Source organism: Helianthus annuus, chromosome 13, assembly GCF_002127325.2.
Source record: "Helianthus annuus cultivar XRQ/B chromosome 13, HanXRQr2.0-SUNRISE, whole genome shotgun sequence".
Classification (NCBI taxonomy): Eukaryota; Viridiplantae; Streptophyta; class Magnoliopsida; order Asterales; family Asteraceae; genus Helianthus; species Helianthus annuus.
The window spans coordinates 41658645-41667534 of NC_035445.2; the positions used below are offsets into that span (position 1 = coordinate 41658645).

Here is an 8890-nt window from a genome sequence, read left to right on the forward strand (position 1 = left end):
CGGTGGTGATGTGACGGCGGTGGCGGTGCTATAGGCGGTGATGGCCCCTGATTGTTTAGAGAGAGAGAGAGATGAGGGAACTAGAGTGTGTTGTCTGTGTATATATCTATATATATAATTAATAATTTGCAAAGTAATAAAACAAATATGACTATTTTGCCCCTAGAGAAAAGGACAAAATAGAAGGGTTTTTTGGAGAAATCTGAGCTGATTTTATTTTTGGACTAAAATGGCAATAAAAGTGAAACCACAAGGACCCAAATTTAAAAAGTTTGAGATTTGGATTAAAATGGCAAAAGTGCCCAAACCACATGGACCAAAATGGCAGTTTACGCAAGTTTCAGTTAAGTAAGGTAATGTGCAACCCATGTGAGGGCAAAACAGTCATTTAATAAAAAAAAGAATTTCAAAATTTCAAAGTTATAAACCTAAACAATCATCATTGTCTCCCCTCTCCCCTGTAGACTCTCTCTCCCCAATACATAATGTCCACTAGAAGAGACCTATTTGCACTGTTTCTTGCCCCCTGTATTAAACAATAGAAAATAAACACTTCAAGCTAGAATACGATATCTAAATCTAAAAGTGAAAGTGACAGTTCTCGAAGTCCCACCAAACAGAAACCCTAACGGTTCTAACATTAGGGGTGTTCAAAACCGGATAACCGAAAATTCAGATATCCGAATTTTGGATATCCGAAATTTTCGAATACCAGATTTCACTATCCGAATCCGTATCCGAAATTTCGGATATCCAATTCGGATATCCGAAATTTCGGATACGGATTCAGATAGTGAATCGGATATCCGAAAATCCAACTTTTTATTTAATTTTTAATTTTTTAATATTCGGAAACGGATATTTTGGATAGTTTCGGATATCCGAATATAAGTTTTCGGATATTATCGGATATTTCGGATAATTCAGATATTCGGATATCCAAAAAAAAATGAAAATTAAATTTTCGGATATTCCGGATATCCGAAATATCCGAAAATTTTGAAAATCACTATCCGAATCCGAATCCGAAAAATTCGGATATCCGAATTTCAGATATCCGAAATTTCGGATATCCGATTTTTCGGATAATTCGGATTCGGATATCGGATATTTCGGATCGGATTTTCAGATACGGATAGTTTTGAACACCCCTATCTAACATCCTCTGAATTTCTTCTTAAATGTGAATGGTAAGAGGATGGGGAGTCTGGTGATGAGGTTGAGAAATGGGAGATTCCGACGACTGTTGTTTCATGTTCGGGATTGAAGAAGGGTGAGGGTGGTGTACGGCGGAAAAGGGAGCGTGAAGTTCCATCGATATTCCTCCGTCATGCTCCGACAGGGACTCTGAAATGGAAAGTTTCGTCGATGGAGATTCAACATCAAACTGGATTTGAACTCCTTGATGGAGAGTTCGAGATACAAGGAGAAAGAGAGAGTGAAGTTACCGGGTGGGTGTATTCCATCCCATAGAAAGGGGATTTTTTTTTTGAGAAATTGGGCTGGATATTGATGGTGGCGGGACTATGGAGGTCAATGGTGATGGTGATGATGTCGGTGGTCGACGGTGTTGGTGGGTGGTGGTGGTGGTGGTGAAGAAGGTGGTGGTCGACAGGGGAGATGAAGATGATGATTAGGTTATAATTTTTAAATTTTGGCATTCGTTTTTTTATTAAATGACTGTTTTGTCCTCGTATGGGTTGCAAATGACTTCACTTAACCAAAAGTTTTAACCATGTTAGGGTCAAAAAACCTAAGGTGTAACAGGTTTTGCAAATAAAGGACTGTGACTGTAATTATTAAAGTTAAAGGTCATCTATTGCAACCCGTTACAAATATAAAGGACGAAAAGTGTAATTTACCCCAAATTTATTTATTGGATAATTAGCAAATTAACATGTTTGTGGAAAATAGGAAATCATCATCATCATACTCAGTAAATCCCACCAATAACAAAGCTAAAGTAGGGTCTAAGGAGGATAAGATGTAGAGAGCCTTACCTCTACCCGTAGGAATAGAGAAGCTGCTTCCAGTGAGACCCTCGGCTCGGATTGTGGAAAATATGAAAATATGTTGAAATAAATTTATTCATAGGATCATTCACAGTCAAGTTTATCAATGCTTTAACTGAAAATAAATTGATTTTATTAGATAATTAGTCAATTAAATAAAAATCCATATTCATTACAGATCAGACAAAACAATTTTAGGATTACGAAGCTGTGGCTCCAAGCCTTCAACTAGTGGTTGGGTCCAACACGGTAGCTGCATGCCTGCAATGAGTCAACTATATCATTTTCTTTACTTGTTGAAGACTTATATCAGGTTGAATGGCTGATCACTCACACATCTATCGTTTACGGCTAGGACCACTGGGGTATCTAACCCATTCGCTTCCCTAGCTTTCGTCTCTCATTGTCGGCCCATCAGAGTGTTTTTGCCGTTGGTGTTCTTTCCGCTCTCTAAGCATTTCACCTTTCAACCGGAAATTCCCTACCGTACTCCAGCTTGGTAGTTTCCACCGCCTGTCCAGAGTTGAGCCTTCTTCATATAGGTTCTTCAGTGTTCATCAGTCATGAAGATTTGTAGTTTCTTGTTTGCCTTTTTTCTAATGCTCATGTTATCTTGCTACTCACCCACTGCTCAAATAAATACTACAGCATATATTTCCACTACATGGACCACCCCAAACTCATACGGACCGGTACCCATACTCCTTACAGAAACCAAGGTAGCTAAATTCGCCTGTGGATTTATCAGTAGAGGACAGTATATTGCTTACCAGTTTGCCATATTCATTTCTCCCACCAGTGAATTCCCTAGCAACTATGAAGTCGTTTGGTCAGCCAACAGAGACCATCCAGTAACAACTTATATCACACAGAATGTCACTGCAGCTGGAGAATTGGTCGTAAGGGATGTTATATTGAATTTCACTGCAGCCGGAGACTTGGTGCTAAAGGATGGAGATGGAAGCATAGTTTGGACCACCAACACTGCAGGAAAATCCGTTGCAGGCATGAACCTAACTCATACTGGAAATCTGGTGTTGTTCGATCACCAGAACTCGGTAGTTTGGCAATCTTTTGATCACCCAACAGACTCTTTGTTACTTGGCCAAATGCTATATCAAGATCAAAAACTGAAATCTAGTGTTTCGGATACCAGGTATGTATTTTGTTCAAGTCACGGATAAAGGTTTGTCTGCTTTTGTTGAATCAAACCCACCTCAACCCTATTACATTAGTTCTGGCCATCTAAATGGCAATTATACAAATAAAGGAAAAAGATACGCTAGGTTCTTGCCTGGGAATTTGTCACTGTTCATTCATTCTTCCGAGCCAAATAAACCTGATGATGTGATTAGCATTCGGTATACAGAATCATCAGCTCAGTATATGAAACTCATGCCAAACGGGCGTTTGCAAGTGTTTGAATGGCAACCTATTTATGTAAAGTGGGAAGTGGTAATCGATCTTATTGTACAAGTTCTTGATGTCGCATGTAACTATCCTTGGTTTGCGGAAGAAACTCCCTTTGCTCAGCTGATCAAGAATGTAGTTGTCCCACAGCAAAATATTTTAGACCAGTGGACAATCGCCAACCCAGTCAGGGTTGCTATGAAATCACTCCTCTCTCATGTAGTTCTACACAAGATCAGCATTTTGTCACACTTGAGAAGGTCAAGTACTTCACCTTTATCACACTCAATGAGGTCAAGTTATTCACCCCTGCCATCTTTGAGGGGGTGAGTATGGAGAGATACAAACAAGAGTGTCTAAAGAATTGCACATGCAAAGCAGCTTTTTTCCATTATGATTATGGTACTCCAACTGGAATATGTTATTTAACTTCAGAGATCTTTACAATGCAGGCTGTTGATTATTATTATAATGGTTCGGCTTTCATAAAGGTACAGAATGTTAGATCACATCATTTAGCAACAATTTTAGGCTCTACTATTGGAAGTTTTGTGCTTCTGCTTGTTGTGGCTAGGGGATTTGTTATGTACAAAGTCCACAAGCGCAAAAGAGATGCGGAAATGGAGGAAGAGTATTTAATTCAAGTGCCAGGAATGCCGACCCGTTTTTATTATGAAGATCTGAAAACCGCCACTGAGAATTTTAGTAAAAAGCTTGGTGAAGGAGGATTTGGATCGGTTTTTGAAGGGAGTCTTGAAGATGGGTCAAAGATTGCTGTTAAATGCCTTGAAGGTCTTTCACACGTTAAGAAATCATTCCTAGCTGAGGTTGAATCCATTGGCAGCATTCACCATGTGAACCTGGTCAGACTTAGGGGTTTCTGTACATGGAAATCACAACGTTTTCTCGTGTATGATTTCATGAGTAACGGGTCGTTAGATAAGTGGATCTACCATGGAGTTCGGGAGCAAATACTTGAATGGGAATGCATAAAGAAAACCATTCTTGACATAGCTAGAGGTTTAGCATATCTCCATGAAGAATGTAGGCAAAAGATTGTGCATCTTGATATTAAACCTCAAAACATACTTCTTGACAATGATTTCAATGCCAAAGTGTCTGATTTTGGGTTATCTAAGCTCATTGACAAAAGTCAAACTGAAGTGATGACTACCATATAAGGAACACGTGGCTATATGGCTCCAGAGTGGCGGACCACAAATATCATCACTGAAAAGTTGGATGTATACAGCTTGGGGTCGTAATCTTGGAGATCTTATGTGGAAGGAAAGTTTTTGATAGATCTCTGCCAGAAGAAAGTTGGTACTTGCTCTCTGTGTTTGAGGAATGCTGGGAGCATGGAACGTTGTTAGATATGGTTGACAAACACAATGAAGATATATTGGAACACAATACAGAAGTTGTGGAGATGATGAAAGTGGCTGCATGGTGTTTACAAACAAACTTTAAGAGAAGACCTTCAATGTCTGTGGTGGTTAAGGTGTTAGAAGGAGTGATGCACGTCAAATCGAACTTGGATTACAACTTCACAGATCCAAGAATTGAGGAAACAGAAGTTGGAGAAGAGACTGAACTCACATTATTGTCATCATCTCTTCTCTCAGGGCCAAGATAAGTAACCATGAGGTTCTTGTAGATCATTTATGTTCCATCATTAATTGAAATGATGGCTATAAATATTTTGTATAGATACTGGTGTCATTCTAGTATTGTTTTTTATGCCCCATGTAATCTTTTGGTCTATATTGATGTTAAAAGTGGTGGTTGTGGGTTTGGAGTGTTGTCTTTTGGTCTATACTTCGGTTTTTTAAACAATATTTTAGAACTATATACCATCTAATAGGCTAATGTTGCACTTGCAATTATTTGAACCCACATCACTTTTATAGAGGGCATACACCACAGTAGATCATGAATGTCTATAGTTAGGTTGGTTGTGATCTTTTTTGTTGTACATTGTGCTTCGTAATTTCTTTTGTTAAGTTGTTGCCGATATTTGGATCATAACAACTAACAAAATACAACCACCGCCTACCCAATCTTATAACACATTAAAACCACACAAATCCATCCATAAACAAAAAGATCATATGGTGAATAAGTGGAATTTTTAGTTTTGATGCATGTAAAGCAAGGATTTTTCTTTATGCATGAAGTTTGACTTAAAGCCTTACACATACATCTTACATGTAAAATGATATAACTGGTAACTGATAGGAACCTCACTAACTTCTATATAAATTTGTTGAAATATATGAAATTCCCATGGCAATTATATGTAATCATTTGTATTAGTAAGAAATGTTTGTTTCAATTTGTTTCATGTTATTTGGCTAATATTTCTTTATTTCTATTGTGAGGAATATTAAATATGGATGTTCATGGGCTTACGCAATGTGGGCTTGAAGCTGAGTTGCAGTTCGTGGGCTGTATTGTTGGAGTTGGATTGCACGATATGGGCCTTGGCCTTTGGCACTATAATATATCAGAGTGTTACTTGAGATCATTGGGGGATACGATTCACTCTCTTGGGTTTCAAATCTTTTGAGTCTCTGTCATCATGTACTACTCTCATATCTGGTTATGATTTAGGGCTTTAATCTCAGATCTTGTAGTTGGAGATCTTGTGGTTGTCCGTTGTAAATCGTGTGAGTGTATAGCAGGTCATCCTGTTGATGATCTGCATGTAAGGTTGAGAGTTCTAATTTGTTTCAGTTTGGTTTCTGTACTATCTTTTAAAGTTTTAGTAAATTTTGAATCTCCGATTACCAAAAGTTGACATGGTATCAGAGCTTTAAAGCTCCGATCTAAGTGCTCTTCCGCTAATATTGTGTGTCAGTTCAAATCTAGGGTTTCAAAGTTCCGATCTGTATGTTCTCTGTTGTCTATTGTTCTCGAGCGTATTCACTATTCTAAATCTAGGTTATCGATTCATGTTGAATCAGTGGTAGTCGTTAGGTTAGAAGTTTTGTTATCTTAGAGATAATTAGTGTTTGTTCGTGAGGATGATAGTTCTTTGTTTTTATTCACTGGTCTTGGATTCTTCATGTTTTTAGTCCGACCGTAGTGAGATTTGTGTAGGATCATTATGTTGGTGATCCTATTTGTTTCTTATTTGTCTCTTTGAGACTTCATCATCGATCGTAGTGATGTTAGTTCACTGGTCTAGGTGATGTTTGTATTTTTCACACTGATCTAGGGTCGTTTGTAGATTCTTCGTGTTGTTGAGTCTAGTCCCGTTAGATCGTAGTGTTGTTTCTTGATTGGTGTTATAGCCTTGTGTTGTCTCTTGTGTAAGAGATATTTTCTGGTCTTAAAATCATGTGATTTTGTGGATTATTAGAATTTGTTTAGGTTGTAACTGTTGTCTGATATAGAGTTGTGTATCTCTTGTTTTCAGACTTATTTCTTGAATATGTTTTACAGCTTTGTTAATTTCTCTGGTTGGGATGTTTTTTTAGTTGAAAAGGCTCTTTGTTTTTATTATTCAACCATGAGTTTTAAGTTGTAAATTTGTTATCTGATGTAGAATTGTGTGATTCTAAATTTTGTCGGATTTGTGTTTTGAATCGTGTGATTCAAAAGTTTTAGACTTGGTTCTGATTTTTTAGAAAGAAAAAAAAATGTGTGTTTTTTCATGGTCTTGAATCAGGTGATTCAATATAGAATTTTGTAACCCTTGGTTTTTATCAGAAGATATGTTTCGGATGGTATTATAAAATCTCGTGTGCTAGAGTTAGGACTTGATCGTAGTTCTTCGTTTTGGAAAACTGGTCGTTTGGTAGATTTAGTGAGGTGTGTGTTGGTTGCAAATCATCTTGTAATTGGTCTATGTGTGTTGTTTGATAAATTCTTGTTGTTTTAGTTGGGTTTATGTTGAGTAATGTTTTGTAACCATTTTTTCATAGATTATAGATTAATATGATATTGTTTATAAATCTGTTGGTTCACTTCTTATCAAAAAATGGTTTTCGATTGTTTTTTTGGTTTTGTAGAAAGCACTCGTGTATGTCTCAAGACATATTGTCTATATATATATTTTTTTTTCAAATGATGGATTTGAAGTTCTCTGTATGATAAAGATGTTTTATAAAAAAAGTTTGTTTGATAAAGGATTGTTAACGATTCTTAGTTCATAACTTGTCTACGGTTACTCGTTGTTTGATGCAAGCACACTTATGCTAATCATGCTCGTGTTTATAATCAATGTTTGATTATAAAGTCTGTGTCTTGTCTTGATTACATTTTATGTCTTGTAATCTAGCCTCACATATGAAATAAGATTAGTTTTTTTTGTCAACAACCTGGTAGCTTTTAAAACTGAAGTTGTATTTTTGTTGGGACAATCTTTTAGTAGAACAATCTTTTATCGTAACTTTGTGTGTGATTTTTGAGATTCATTAGTGGTTTGTACTATTCTGAGTTGCAATTTGAGGTGACTACATAATTTTCTCCACCTAAGGGCTGATTTTTGAGATTCATTAGTGGTTTGTACTATTCTGAGTTGCAATTTGAGGTGACTACATAATTTTCTCCACCTAAGGGCTGGCTTAACAAGTGAGGAAGTTTTTTTATATATCAATTTTTATAAACTTAAACTTCTATACTTGTTTTCATAGAACATCTTAGGATGAATATTAGAGTAAAAAATGTTTACTTATGTTTTGTAGAAGGTGATGAACAAAATATAATTAAATGTTTTTAGTCTCATCTTGAAATACTTTGTGAGCAAATTGGTCTGTTTGTATGCTTGCCATTTGAATTGTGGGGGGTGTTGAAATATATGCAATTCCCATGGCAATTATATGTAATCATTTGTATTTGTAAGAAATGTTTGTTTCAATTTGTTTCATGTTATTTGGCTAATATTTCTTTGTTTCATGTTATTTGGCTAATATTTCTATATTTCTATTTTGGGGAATATTAAATATGGATGTTCATGGGCTTATGCAATGTGGGCTTGAAGCTGAGTTGCAGTTCGTGGGCTGCTGTATTATTGGAGTTGGATCGCACGATATGGGCCTTAGCCTTTGGCACTATAATATATCAGAGTGTTACTTGAGATCATTGGGGGATACGATTCACTCTCTAGGGTTTCAAATCTTTTGAGTCTCTGTCATCATGTACTACCCTCATATCTAGTTATGATTTAGGGCTTTAATCTCAGATCTTGTAGTTGGAGATCTTGTGGTTGTCCGTTGTAAATCGTGTGAGTGTATAGCAGGTCATCCTGTTGATGATCTGCATGTAAGGTTGAGAGTTCTAATTTGTTTCAGTTTGGTTTCTGTACTATCTTTTAAAGTTTTAGTAAATTTTGAATCTCCGGTTTCCAAAAGTTGACAAAATCAAACAGAATATGAAGGTTATTTGCTTTTGAGAGGCATGTATCTCTCCAATTGTCTACTTTCAAGAGGTAGGTTCTCTCTAAGAATCCCAATTGACTCAAT

The 8890-nt window shown here is 36.6% G+C and overlaps 1 pseudogene; it reads left to right on the forward strand.

The window, feature by feature from the left end:
• The first annotated feature begins 2201 nt into the window (after positions 1–2201).
• On the forward strand, positions 2202–5216 carry LOC110897700 (annotated as a pseudogene).
• Positions 5217–8890: the final 3674 nt, after the last annotated feature.